General features: G+C 44.0%; 1 pseudogene; it reads left to right on the top strand.

Annotated features, from left to right (window-relative positions):
* Positions 1-238: 238 nt before the first annotated feature.
* On the top strand, positions 239-6,959 carry LOC146175070 (uncharacterized; annotated as a pseudogene).
* Positions 6,960-15,836: the final 8,877 nt, after the last annotated feature.

Raw genomic sequence — 15,836 nt, forward strand, 5'->3', positions numbered from 1 at the left:
CATCGAATCGTCATCGACGATGGCATCACCACCCACACCGGATTTAAAGCGACAACACGCTGGCTTTCCCTTCAGTGGGCACGGGAACAGTGACATCGGCATGCCTCCAATGCTTCGCTTCTTTACCGTGCAGGTTGGCACGCACTATCCTTTGCACGCTAGGAAATGCGACGATCGCTGTTTACTTTTCTTCCCGTGCCCCCGGGTGTGCTTTCATGTTGCTTGTGAATGAATTTCAATGATCTCTCTGCTTTTGCGCTCTGGCGACATCGAATCTAACCCGGGTCCGATGACTCGCTCCGAGACCTCCCTTGATATAGATAACCCTGCCAGACAATCCATCCGAACCAATGAAAGTTATGTTTAAGCTGCTTAAGGATGTACAGCCTTGGTCAAAAAACTTAAGGCCGCTGCGAACAGCCCGGGAGCGGTTGCTCTCCGCTATCGCGGCGCTGCCACCGCCGGCGCGCTTCGCCGCTCGCTAGCGCCTAGGATAAAGAGGGCGAGGGAAGCATCTCTCTCGCTCTCAAGCATCCTTTGATAACAGCGCTCAGGAAAAGTCTGTGTACACGAGGCTCAGGAAAAACTAGTGCGGCGTTCGTTCTGCCCGCTGCGAGCTCTTCTTGCGGCCGCCGTGATACGGCGGTTGTTGCGAGTAAATGCGATGGCCTGGGCGAGATGCTTCCTGAGCAGCCGTGAAATTTGATACAACGCAATATAGCAGGAAAGGGCGGAGAGGAGTGGTAATTTTTCTTTTATTTTTGTATTCTGCTCGTCTACTTTGATTCATTTTTTTGTGAAGGAAGCAGGAGGAAAAATATTACAGATAACTGAATCAAGAAGAAATGGGCACGTTCAGCACACGCTTCGAAATAGTAGGGCGATTGGAGGCCGATTAAGGCAACGGAGTGCGTTCCAGGAGAAGGGAAGCGTAGCAAAGGAGTGACAGAAAGTCACGCGGGCAAACGAGATATGTATGCAGAAGGGAACTGGCCACAATTGGCCGGTTAAATTCATGGTTAAGCAGCTGGGTATGGGAGAGGCCTTTGCCTTGCAGTGAAAGTAGATAGGCGGATGATGGTTTGTCCTACAGGGGTACTTTAACATAGAGCTCACCGAAGGGCTACAGGGTGTCTTATATTTATATTGGCAGGCCATTTTGCAGGTTCGCTCTCATACTCTGTATTAGGAATACAATTTCTTTAATTGCGATAAAACCAAAATTACTTGGGTTGCAAGACTACCAAAACAGTGTTGCGACACCGTAGTAGGTTCTTGAAACGACTTATTTTGCTACTCTTATGTCTTTAAGAAAATTTTGAGAAGATGGTGGCAGAGATGAGAAGTGGGTGCTTTCATTTTTCTCACAAACAATACAAAAGTAGAAAAGATCACTGTTATTTTGTACGGCGGAATAAAAGAAAGTTCTTGAGAGAAAATAGAATCTATCGTGTGTAAGCTTTCGAAACGAAAGGTGACACTAATGACGTGTGAAGGCGCCTTGTGCCTCGACTATGTCATGAATGCGTCCTGGAAGTGAGGCGTACAGACGCGACGTGAGGCTCCTGTCACTCCTGAGTTCCTCCCACACTTCGTGGATGACAGCCCAAAGGGCCTCCTTTGTTTCGGCCTGAAGAGTACGCCGCGAGATGCGGCGCTTCATCAGGCCCCAGACATTCTCGATGATATTAATATCCGCTCCCTTGGGTGGCCATTCCAATGTCTGGACGCCAAGATCATCCAAAGTAGAGCGGACCAGCCTAAAAAAAAGGGGTGGTCGGGCCAATGAAATAAAATGCAGGAACAAAGATTTTACTAATAAAACATTTTTACATACTTAATAACTACAACGCGGAAAGTGAACTTTAGTGGCCAAAGAAAACGCGTACTTTTGACATCAAATAATTTGAGCTACAAGGCCAGTTCTGGAAACCGGAAAACAACGCTCCCATTTAATAATGACGATCATCAAGTTTTAATTTTGACGTTGGCTCCTATAGAAAACAATAAACAGTTGATTAGTTAAATCATTTAAGTTTTATTGATCATAACTTGTCCACCCTGTTTAATAATGTAGCTGCCGAAATCGCAATAACCTCTCTCTAAGTTCATTTGAAACAATTCTGTAAACCAAAAAATAAAACTTGTTTCATATGTATCCTTTCTTTCTTTTTGTTTTTTCACTTCGCTCGCGACGTCAAGGGGCCAAGCAGCTGAGGCTAGCCTAAAATTGTTGTACTTACTTTGACGTGTGAACAGGGCTCCTGTCGTGCTGAAAGACAAAGAGACCGTCGTGAAACGGTCCCTCAAGAACATAGGGCAATAACACCTGCTGAATTATGTCTAAATATTCATATGAAGTCAGGATGCCGTCGATGCGATGTAGCGGTCCAAGTCGATCATGAGCAATAGCTCCCCACACGCTGATTCCACATCGTCCACTGGCAGCAACTTGCTGGGTATATCTTGGCTCATATCTGGAACAAATCAATTGGTAAAACGAGTTTAGAACAGTGGGATTCAATCTGAAACAACTGGTTGAAAGTCCAAAATGATTATTCTTCCTTTCAAGATCCATTTAACTAGCACGTTCTCTAGGGCCGCACAGGCTCACTCTTCCGGTATCTGTTAAACACCATTTCTTTCAATTCGAACATTTTCCCGAACACTCACATCATTTAAAATGCATTCTCAAAACCTTATACGCACAAGAATCCCTAAACGGAATTTATTCGACGTCTGGATTCAAAGTATTTTACTTCACGCTCATACCACTTTTACTCGACCGATACATTTGAGCAGTCATTAGAAATTTGTTAACATATAAAGGTGTTTTTACCTTGTCCCGACAATTCTCCATACACGTTGTTGCTGATCCCAGCGGGTGACGAACGTCGACTCGTCGCTGAAAATGACGGATTTCCACTCGTCTGAACCCCAAACCTGATGCTCACGAGCAAACTGTAAACGGGTTGCTGTTTCTCTCTCAGTGAGTCGAGGCCTTTGACACGCAACACGACTACGAAGCCCCGCTGCGCGTAGCCTGCGGCGAATGGTTGGGATAGACGCTGCCAATCCTAGCTCTCGTCAAAGCTGAAGAAGATCTGCTAATCGTGGCGGCGATTAGCAGATCTTCTTCAGCTGTCGTAGCAGGAGGCCTTCCTCCTCGTGGCGCGTCTTCAACGCGTCCCTCATCTCGATAAGCACAGACAATGCGGTCAACAGAGCATCTGCTACAACCCACGGTCCTGGCGATATTCCGTCGGCTCATTCCTCCAATAGCAAGGCCTATTATTCTAAGCCTTTTCTCGTGGTTGATTCGCACCATTCCTCTCTTGACGGCAGCGAACCGATGCGTGGACGGGTTGCCTCTGACTTGTCGAAGAGAACTTATCGCGTACTCAGCGGGCGCGCAAAAACAAAATAATTTGGCAGGAGAAAAAGACGGCGTCATGTTTTTGACTTCTTTTATACGAATCTGCGCATGCGTGTCCGATGATTTTATTCCCAGATGCCGAACCACAACTACGCACGACAGACAACTACGAGTTCGCCGCTTGACTGTGATGAGCAAATCATTTTACAGCACTACTTTGTGTTGCCCGTTGGTGGGCTGAGTGGCACCGTCGCCGTTGCCATTGTCGCCGGTTTCACCAACCGGCAAAACGAGCCGGGTCAGTGAATGAAAAAGAGCGAACATGGCAGATTAAAGCCAACAACAAAAGTCAGAACGATAAGAGCGAAGAGCGCGAGGAGGAACGTGTAGGAAAGGGATGGAAGAAGTCAATTCTACGGTGCTATGGACCTTGCATGGCGCGCTATCACCTGCTCATAGTTTACTGAGGAGTGCAGCGAGCGCAGCGCGAACGATACGATGGCGAAACAGAAGCCACCCGGCCGGCAATCATGTCATTTGCGGCGTATGCTGTATGATTGGGGGTGGTCTGTGGCGACCACTGTCAAACGCGCCGCATTCAAATTCGGCTATTCCGAGTATCGTAATCATCAGATATTATTTTTTGAGACCAAGTTAAAAGGACAGCGCAATGTATAGTCTTGTGTATGCTCGAAGACGAGCACTTTGCGAGGATCGTAGCTAAGATCTGACTTCAGCAGTTGAATGCTATACTATATAATGTTAGATGCAAAGTTGTTGTTGTGTACAGAATTCCACTCTCTTGTGAAGCCTGTTATATAGGGAAAACAGGGCGTTGTATCAACCAGAGACTGATGGAACACCGGAATAACTTGGATAGTGGAAAGGAGACAACCTTTCTAGTCTCGCATTGCCATTCCTGTAAAGCAATGAAGAAAGAAAAGAAGTGTGCGCCCCTATTCAACCAAGTTAGGATTTTGTATCGCCACAAAGAAAAGTTGACTAGGGAACTAGTCGAAGCATATTTTACTACGAAGGACATTAAGTGTGTCAGCAAGACTTCAGTGTCTCCTTCAAGTGAAGAGGTTTCTTTTTTGAATAATTTTTTTATGTAGCAGGCGAACCCAGGGTCTGTTTCAGGTGACTGCTTCTTTTTCTTCTTGTGTGTTTTTCTCTGGGCCTTGGAGTAAAGGCTTAGGCTTAGTTGTGAGTTCATCGCTTGTCCTGTGCTTTCTTGTCTTGTGTCTGACTGTTGGCGCTGTTTGTATTAACTATTAACCATTATGAGAGCTCGTATTTGTCATCATTAATGTCACATGTGTCAAATTAATCAAGAAAGCATAAGCTTCGCCCCGCCGGGGTGGTGCAGTGGTAAGACGCCCGTCTACTGTGCCAGAGTACCCGGGTTCGATCCCGACCTCGGCGGCCCCGTTTCGGTGGAGGCGAAACGAAGGGGCGTCCGTGTGCTGTGCGATGTCAGCGCACTTTAAAGAACCCCAGGTGGTCGAAATTTCCGGAGTCCTCCACTACGGCGTCTCTCATAGCCTGAGTTGCTTTGGGACGTTAAAACCCACAAACAAACGAACAAACAAAAGCATAAGCTTCACAGTGTCACCTGCATCTCTCGACGAAATCCCGGGAGAGGTGGAAGGGGGGCATGTTTTTAAGGCATTAATTTTGATTTGGTGCTTGATTTCCCCGAGGCATTGTAGCTTACCCTCATGTTTGATTGACAATTAGCAAAGACAACTACTTTACTTGAAAAGATGCTAGGTGATCCAATTTAAAAAAAAAAAAAAGGTGTCTTTCGAAGCCATTTCTCGTAGCGACGGTCGACGCCTGAGTACACCATATCCGAAATACCTCTTCCAGTGGACCCGTAAAAACGACAGCACCGCTACGTATTTGAAATATAGTAATGGTGGTTACAAGTCCTTTCCGAAGAGAGCCATTGTTTTCAAAATTACTGCTCCTACTCCTTTGTAAATTAATTATGGGATTATAAATACACTATGAGAGTATACTGTGAGATTATAAATACAACCTGGTTCAACGCTATGGAGCACTGAGAAGTGTATTCAAAATGCAGATCTAAAAGCATAATGTGAGCACCCTCGCCCTGGAATGTGTTGGGTAATTGCACGAAAATTGCACGGATTAGGATAATTTTTACATAATTGACCCTTTGCAAAACATCGAAAGTCACCTTTCCTGAGTAGCGAAATCCCCTTTACTCTTGCGGCGCGGCCTATCAATCGGGCAGAAGTTTGGTTGGGTTTGGTTTATGGGTTTTTAACGTCCCAAAGCGACTCAGGTTATGAGAGGCGCCGTAGTGGAGGCTGTGGAAATTTCGACCACCTGGGTTTCTTCAACGTGCACTGACATCGTACAGCACACAGGCGCCTTGCTTTTCGCCTCCATCGAAAAGCGGCAAAAAGACGTCTCCAGCGCTGCTCCAGAATAGGTTCGGCCGTCATGTTAAAGGGGTCTTCGCTGTGCAGAGAAGCTTACTTCAAGAGGTTTGCAAATGGTCTTTAATGCGCTGCATAGAAACCTGGAATCTCGCTCAGGCCACCGCATTTACTCGCACGAAGCGCCGTATCACGGCGGCCGCAAGAAGAGCTCGCAGCGGGCAGAACGAACGCCGCACTAGTTTTTCCTGAGCGCTGTTATCAAAGGATGCTTGAGAGCGAGAGAGATGCTTCCCTCGCCCTGTTTATCCTAGGCGCCAGCGAGCGGCGAAGCGCGCCGGCGGTGGCAGCGCCGCGATAGCGGAGAGCAACCGCTCCCGGGCTGTTCGCAGCGGCCTTAAGTTTTTTGACCAAGGCTGTACATTCTCGCACGTTGCAAAGCTCGAAAGATCAGGCCGAATTAGCCTCTGATATTAAAGACATTAAGAGTAGTCAGAAGAACACTGATTCAAAGTTAGCTGGCATGCACAAGAGGCTTGATGAACTCGAGAAAAGACAGAGAAATTCAACGACATGGATCGGCAACTTTCAACTTTAAAGAAATCTGTAGAAGATCAACGTACTCGAAATGTTTTGCTGCAGTCTCGCCTTGATGAAGCCGAAGATAGATCGCGACGTGAAAATCTAATATTCAGGGGTATACCCGATGAGGAAGAGACTTGGGCAGATACTGAATCTAAACTCCTGGAAGCCTTGACTAAGATTGTCGAAGTACGCCCCTCGAGTCCAATTAAGCGTGCACATCGCCTGGGTGTTTTTTCAGACGGCAAGTGCCGACCAATCATAGCTATAATTTCTGACACTAAAATGAAAGACAAGTTATTAACCCTTCGTAACCAACTAAAAACGGATAACATCACTATCAGTGAAGATTTCTCACCGGCTACGCGCCATGCTCGGAAAAAACTGATTTCGGAAATTATCATGCTGGCCCTCGCTCTTTTAAGATACGCTATAACAAGCTTCACATCAATACAAAATGCTTCATGCATAACCCTACCACGGACACTGTTGAAGAAATCTCGAAGAATCGTGAAGAAAATGAAGAAATCGTGGCACGTGGCGAATCGTCTGGATCGGATTCTGTGGCTGGATCTTCCGCTTCACTCTAGGGAATCGCGAGGGGACAGTCGATATCTGTACTTTATACTAACGTCCGCAGCCTACTTAACAAGCACACTTCTTTATCCTGTGCCATATACACATGCTCAGCTGACATCATAGCGCTAACGGAAACCTGGCTTCCAACGCGTGTTTCAGATTCCGAAATTTTCCACAACGCTCATCGCTACTTGGTATATCGTTGCGATAGTACGAGCCAAACGTGGCGGCGGTGCTTTACTTGCGATTTCTAAAGACATTCCATCTTCATTTATCCCTGTCCTCAGCGAATTAGAACTAATTTTTGTGTCGATAGTGATAGGTCATCTTAAATTGATTATTGGCGTCTGTTACCGTTCTCCCACTTATTCGTCTACATTCACTAACGACCTTCATGATGCTCTAAATCTTGTTCGCGCACGATTTCCTTCATCACCACTTTTTCTACTCGGGGACTTTAATTTTCCAACTATTTTATGGACTGCTCAGCCGCCTTCTTCATCTCCCCCCTCGTATCAAGCTAAATAATTCTTACAACTATGAACCATATTTTCACTAACTCAGTTAGTAACAAAAACCACTAAGACGCTAAATAACGCTTCGAATATTCTTAATCTAATTCTAGCAAATAATCCAGAGTTAGTTACTGATATAACACATCTTCCAGGCATCAGTGATCATGTCCTGCTTAATTTTTTCATTAATATACCACGTAAAAAATCGGAAAAAATAAAAAAATTCATCCTAGATTACAATCGCGCCAACTTTGCTGCTATTAACCATGAACTGGGCATATTTGTTGATTACTTTATTGCAAACTTTGACTACTGCTCTGTCGAGCAAAACTGGATATCATTCAAAACGAAGGTTCACGAACTAACTGATAAGTATATCCCTAAGCGCATCGTCACCTCTAATCCACAAGCACCTTGGCACAACTCTTACATCAGACGACTATCTAACAAAAAGAAACGTTTATACCGCCACGCGAAGCTTTCACCATCTAACACGCGATGGGCGAAGTACAAGTCTGCTTCCGACGCTTACGTCAACGCGATGAAACTAACAAAAAATAACTTTTTGTCTGCCACATTACCAACTATTTTGAAAACGAGTGTTAAAAAATTCTGGCCCGTTATACACGAGGCGAATGTTCCATTAATTAGACTACAAGATGCCTCCAGTAAACTTATTCCCAGTAATCTTTGTGCTTCCGTGCTGAATGACACATTCGTTGAAAGCTTTTCCTCCCCTTCAAGCCTTAACCTGCCTTACATACAGCACGACAGGTTCCCGACAATGCCACCTATAACAATCGATGCACCTGGCGTAGCCAAATTATTTGACTCTTTAAAAAATGATTATTCACCTGGTTTCGATGCGATTAGCGCTAAATTCCTAAAAAATACTTGTGCTTATAGTTCAGTTATACTAACCAAGCTTTTTCAACAGTCACTCGACACAGCAAGCCTTCCTAACGACTGGAAAATTGAGAAGGTGGTTCCAATTCACAAGTCCGGTGGTAAGCACTACCCTCAAAACTTTTGTCCCATTTCGCTCACAAGCACATGCTGCAAATTACTAGAACATATCATTTTCAAGCATGTTGTTACCTTTCTCGATGAGAATTCATTTTTCACACCTGCGCAACATGGTTTTCGTCAAACATACTCATGTGAAACTCAATTACTTGCCTTTACTGATAAGCTATACCGCATACTTGACAACTCATAGTTTGCTGACTGCATTTTTTTTTATTTTTCCAAAGCTTTTGATAAGGTATGTCATAAATTGCTGCTACATAAATTGAGCCATCTTAATCTCAATCCTAACGTCTTCGACTGGATTAAATCTTTCCTTAACCGTTGGCAATTTGTACATGCTAATGACACTAATTCACCGATTACTAACGTGCTATCTGGTGTTCCACAGGGATCGGTCCTCGGACCCCTCCTATTCTTAATCTATATTAATGACCTTCCTTCTGCCATATCCTCTAAGTCACCGTTTTGCTGACGATTGTGTAATATTTCGGGAAATAAATAACGTTAACGATACTGACACTCTCCAGTCAGACCTCAATTTGGTGTCACGCTTGTGCAATGCATGGAATATGGAATTAAACATTAATAAATGTAAAGCTCTGCGTGTTTCCCGTGCATCTAACGCTCTTCCTTCATATTACCTTAATAGCACTCTTCTTGACTGGGTAAAAACATACAAGTACCTAGGTATTCATATCAATCAAAACTTAACATGGTCTATTCATATTGACTACGTTATTAATAACGCTAACCGCATGTTAGGATACCTACGTCGGAATTTCTCTGCCGCTCCCTCATCTCTTAAGCTTTTACTGTATAAAAACACTTATACGTCCTAAACTTGAATACGCATCATCAATATGGGACCCTACACATGAAAACCTCATATATTCCTTGGAACTAGTCCAAAATAATTCCCTCCGCTTCACTGTTTCAAATTACAATCGTACGGCAAGCATCACAGCCATGAAATCTAACGTTTCACTCCCACCGTTACAATCTCGGCGTAAAATTGGTCACCTAACGCTATTTCAAAAGCTATATCATCACGTTGCGCTTCACGACTGTTTCATATCACCCCCAGAATACATTTCACATCGCATCGATCACCGCCACAAGGTTGGCATCCGAACATGCCACACCAAATCTTCTTTTCAGTCATATCTTCCTCGCATATCTGTGGAATGGAACCGCCTTCCCCCCGATATTGCAGCCATTTCAGATAACAAAACCTTTCATGACGCAATAGCTAACAATGTTTATTCTGAAGGAATTTGATCATATGTTATATCTGTTTCCACTGTGTTGTGTAAATTGACTTTATGTTATTTACGCTTTGTGAATGTTGTTTGTTTTATTCTGGAGGAATTTTATTTTGTACTACGTGTTTTCACTGCATTATATTCATTGTTCTGTATCATAATTAACCCACTACCCTCTGTAATGCCTTTGGCGCTGAGGGTACAATAAATGAAATGAAAATGAATATGCAGACGACACAATTATGTTTTTTAGTGGGGAAAATTATGAATCTATAGTTTACAAAGCCACTCTTTGGCTGAACGAGCTCTGGGTAAACGTGAATAGATTATAACTAAATGTCAACAAAACAAAGCAGCCTTCAAACCTAAAAACAAAGAGAGACATGAAACAAAGAAATATTTTTCGAAATAATGTCATCCAATCGGCATTGTCTGTGTGTTTGCTCGGGGTAATATTTCATGAAAAGTTGTTGTGGAATGACCACATAAACTCTGTGCGGTTGAAAGTCGCGCGCTCCATTGGTAACCTCAATAAATGAAGATCCATTTTTCCAATGTTGTTAAAGAAACAACTTTACTTTGCGCTTGTACAACCGCACCTTCATTACTACCTACTGGTTTGGGGTAGCACATCCGACACAAATTTGAGATCACTTTTTCTCTTAAAAAAAACGAGCAATTAGAGTCATCTCTGGTATTTCATATTTAGAGACTACCGTTCTACATTGGGTTATATTAAAGGTGTTAAATATTTACAAACCATTTACACTGCGGCTTGCAAGTCCTGCGCACCACTTGTTTTACAGAGGAACACTTCTACACATTCCACGCAACGTCCAACACCAAAACTGGCAACTAAGAAATAATTCTGTCAGGCCACCCAAAATAAGAACAAGTTATAGCTCTCAACTAAACTGTACCAGACAACGGCTCTTCTTAGTTCTATCAAAGATGCAAAAGATCTCATCCATAAACATAGCAATGAACACTGGTATTAATAGATATGCTTTTTAACAGAACCATAATAAACTTAGACAGACAGCGGTAGCGTATTCGTAGAACATCCGCATCGCATGCAAGAGGACCGGGGCTCGAATCCCGGTGCCGTGCAAATCTCCACCGGATAAAAAAAAAAGAAATTCCGCGTGTCGATGAAATTGCATAAACAGCTTTGGGGTTCAACTTCATGCCGGTGAACGCCTCCGGCAACGCACTCTCTCACCAGGACAGGAGCAGGCTACCCTCGCGCAGTAATGGGCCGCAACCTCCCATGATTAGTCCTATAAAACCCCTGCCCTCAGTCACCAGCGACTGCGGAACAACTGACCACGGCGGCGGTCAGACCTGTGATGCAGCAGGAGGTGCTAAGAATTCCTGGCTCCGCTGGATAGGCCGGCATTGCAAACTGGTCCTGGCAGCGTTTAACGCTAGAGTCCTAGCTAGTGAAGCTAGTTTAGCATTGCTGTTAGATGAACTAGAAGGTATGAAATGGGATGTCATAAGTGTTTGTGAGGTTAGGAGGCCGAATGATGCATATGCTGTACTGAAGGATGGGCATGTGCTGTGTTATAGAGGTTTACCAAGGAGGTTAGGACTAAGAGTAGGTTTCCTAGTCGAAACGTATATAGCGGGTTACATCGATGAATTCGATAGTGATAATAAGAGGGTGGCAGGCATGGTAGTTAGGCTCAATACGCGGTATAAACTGAAGGTCGTACAGGCCTATGCACCTACATGTATTTATGATGACCAGGCAGTTGAAAGCTTCTACGAGGATGCATAACTCAGCACTGCGAAAATTAAAGACGCAGTATACTGTATTAATGGGCGACTTCAATACCAAGGTAGGGAAAAAGCAGGCAGGAGACCAGGCAGTACGTGTATGCGGCATTGGTTGCCGGAATAGCAGGGGCAATTACTAGTTGAGTTTGCAGAACGCAATAACTTAAGAATCATGAATACTTTCTTCAGAAAAGGGAAGGACAGGAATGGACATGGAAAAGTCATAACGGGGCGAGTGAAAAGGAAATTTACTTCATACACTGTTCAACCCCGCCATTATGAAAGATGTAGAGGTAATCGGGAAAGTACGATGCTCTGACCGCAGTGTGGTGAGGTCCCGAATTGGTCTAAATCTGAAGAAGGAACGCAACAAATTAGTAAGAAAGCGATCCACCAACGAAATAGCGGTGAGGGGGAGGGCAGAAGAGTTCAGGCTCTCGCTGCAGAATATATATTCAGCTCTAACCGAGGATGGCGACATTACCCTAGAAGCAATAAACAATAATTTCAGAGATATCATTACCGAGTGCTCTGTGGAATTAGGCGGTAGGATAGTTAGAGAGGATACCGGTAAGCTGTCTAAGGAGACGAAAGCTTTGATTAAGAAACGCCAGAGTATGAAAGCTTCCAATCCAACAGACCAGATAGAACTGTCAGACATATCAAAGCTAATCAATAAGCGTGAAGTGACCGATATAAGGAAGTACTGCATGGAGAAAATTGAGCATGCTGTAAATAACGGGGGAAGCCTTAAAGCGGTGAAGAAAATCGCATAGGCAGAAACCTGATGTATGCGATAAGGGACAAGGCGGGCAACGTTATCACTAATATGGAAAAGATTGTCCAAGTAGCCTAGGAGTTCTTTACTGATCTCTACAGTAGCCAAAGTAGTCAGTACCGTAATGAGATTAGCGGTAGGAAAAAACACTCATACTTTCCACCAGCGACAAAGGACGAGGTTAAGAAAGCAATAGAAACTATGAAAAGGGGGAAAACAGCTGGAAAGGAGAAGGACGGGGGAATATCGTGCTAGAAAAATTGGCCACCCTGTATACGCAGTGCCTGGTGTCATCGACGGCACCGGAACCATGAAAGAACGCAAACATTATCCTCATTCACAAGAAAGGGGACGCTAATGACCTTAAAAACTACAGACCAATCAGCTTACTGTCTGTTACGTATAAGGTATTTACTAAGGTAATCGCTGATAGAATCAGGACAACCTTAGACTGCAATCATGCAAAGGATCAAGCAGGTTTTCGGAAACAGTACTCTACTATAAATCATATCCATACCATCGACCAGGTGACAAAAAATTCTTGTAATATAAATAACCCTTACACATAGCATTCATTGATTACGAAAACCATTTAACTCAGTAGAAACCTCGGAGGTGATGCAGGCATTGCGAAATCAGGGGGTAGACGAGCCGTACGTGAAAGTGCTAGACGATATATATATATATATATATATATATATATATATATATATATATATATATATTAACGAAAGAAGCCAACAGTCGGCGAGGCCAAGGAAAGCGTTGGGGATGGTACTTTGTCTTTTTTTAAAAAAAAAAAAAAAAGACAAAGTACCATCCCCAACGCTTTCCTTGGCCTCGCCGACTGTTGGCTTCTTTCGTTAATGTATTATAACGAGCACCCTCATTTCCCCTTGATTGATCTGCTTATATATATATATATATATATATATATATATATATATATATATATATATATATATATATATATATATATATATATATATATATATATATATATATATATATATAGCGGCTGCATGATGATGATGATGAAGAATAAACTTACACTGATGAAAACGTGCCTAATCAATGTTGCAAATGCCTTTCAACTTCTGTTCTCTTATCTTGATGTGCCTATGGTCTATTTTCTTTTGTAATTCGTGTTTGCTCATTCACGTGTTCTATTAATGCTGCACATGTTGCGCTATGTTACTTCGCTTGCTCACCAAGGGGAATGGGCTTCCTCCGGCTTTTATGCCTTTTGCCCTCTCCCCCAAGTATGTACACATACTTTAAATATTTTTCCTTCCTTCCTTCCTTCCTTCCTTCCTTCCTTCCTTCCTTCCTTCCTTCCTTCCTTCCCTCCTTCCCTCCTTCCTTCCTTCCTTCCTTCCTTCCTTTCTTCCTTCCTTCCTTCCTTCCTTCCTTCCTTCCTTCCTTCCTTCCTTCCTTTCTTCCTTTCTTCCTTCCTTCCTTCCTTCCTTCCTTCCTTCCTTCCTTCCTTCCTTTCTTCCTTTCTTCCTTTCTTCCTTTCTTCCTTTCTTCCTTTCTTCCTTCCTTCCTTCCTTCCTTCCTTCCTTCCTTCCTTCCTTCCTTCCTTCCTTCCTTCCTTCCTTCCTTCCTTCCTTCCTTCCTTCCTTCCTTCCTTCCTTCCTTCCTTCCTTCCTTCCTTCCTTCCTTCCTTCCTTCCTTCCTTCCTTCCTTCCTTCCTTCCTTCCTTCCTTCCTTCCTTCCTTCCTTCCTTCCTTCCTTCCTTCCTTCCTTCCTTCCTTCCTTCCTTGGGCACAGCATCGAGTGGCGAAACCCGTACACCACAGCGGCGGGCTCTATTTGAGTAGTCAGTGAGAGGACAGATGCCTCAGTACGCTCTCGGCCTGTACCAATTGATATATGCGCTTCAGGTACCTAGAAAGCTACTATGGTCATCAGTTTCCGCAACACTAGTGTCAACGGGTGCATGCGACAGCATTAGGTTGACATGAAAATAGTTATGCCTCACACCTGGCGCCATGGTTTCAGATTGCTATCGTAAAGATGGGTCTTGAAGGGCTCCAATCATGAAAAATGATACCCTCTGAAGACTTTAAATTGCTGTCGTATACACAGCGCCGAAAATAATATGTTGCCAAGAAGACCGCAAGCCATTCCTTTTTCGACGTGGAGTACCACTCTTCGGCGGCGAAGTGGCATATGCTGTTACCGTTTATATCCTATCTCGGTATGAGAGAGCGCTATGTATCATTAAGCAGAACGTTGGCACTAAAATAACAGCGAACTCTTCCTTTGCCGTGTTTTGTGCTGAAAGACGTAATCGGTCTTTCGATCGAGAAGCCTCAGTTCAGTTCAGTTCAGTCGTAAAGTCATGTCCGACTCTTCGTGACCCTGTGGACCATATCACGCCACGCTTTCCGGTCTCTCACGATCTTCTTAACATCACAAAACTTCACCTGCAGCACCTCGAGGATGCTATCTAACCATCGCGTTTGCTGCCTACCCCTTCTCCGGTGACCCTCAACCTTTCCCAACATCAAATCTTTCTCCAGCGACTCCTCTCTTCTCATCAGATGACCAAAGTAGCTGAGCTTTAACTTTAGAATTTGACCCTTCAATGAGCAGTCAGGGTTTATGGTCGACAATATCGACTGATTTGATCTTCTGGCAGTCCAGCACTACAATTCAAACGCGTCAGTTCTTCGGCAGTCAGCCTTCTTCACAGTCCAACTCTCACATCCATACATCGCAACTGGAAAGACCATTGCACGAGTTATACGGGTCTTCGTTGGCAGACTAATGTCTCTGCTCTTTACTACGTGGTCAAGGCTAGCCATGGCTCTCTTTCCAAGAAGCAGGCGTCTCCTAATTTCATGGCTGCAGTCTCCTTCCGGGGTAATCTTGGAGCCCAAAAAGAGAACATCTGTCACAGCTCCCACTTCTTGTCCCTTGATGCTCGAGAACTTGAAAGGGCAAGACGCCATAATATCTTTTTAATATTCAGTTTAAGCCCAAACTTCACACTGTGTTCTTGTAGGCGCATCAGAAGACTTTTAAGTTCCACTTCACTTTCTGCCGTTCAATTGCTTTCATCCGCATATCTACGGTTGTTGATAAGTTCCCCAGCAATCTTCACTCCAGCTGGAGACTCGTCCAGACCCGACTTCCTCATGATGCACTCAGCATATTGGTTAAATAGGCAGGGCGACAGTATGCAGCCTTGTCTCACTTCTTTCTCAATTGTAAACTAATCAGTAAGATCATGTCCTGTTCTGACTGTGGCCTATTGTCCTTCACACAGGTTCCTGAGGAGACTGATGAGGCGAATTGGAACTCCCAACTCTTGGAGAGCTTGCCACAAATCTGATGTAATCTATGCAGTCAAACGCTTTCGCATAATCAAAAAAGCAGAAGTAGATGGGTTCCAGGAAACCTGTTGCTATTTCCATGATCCAGCGAAGATTGGCAATCTGATCTTTAGTTCCTCTCCCCTTGCGAAACCTAACTTGCACATCCTGAAGCTCCCGATTCACATACTGCTGCAGC

Source organism: Amblyomma maculatum, chromosome 11, assembly GCF_055883805.1.
Source record: "Amblyomma maculatum isolate TAMU_Amacu chromosome 11, ASM5588380v1, whole genome shotgun sequence".
NCBI classification, from domain to species: Eukaryota; Metazoa; Arthropoda; class Arachnida; order Ixodida; family Ixodidae; genus Amblyomma; species Amblyomma maculatum.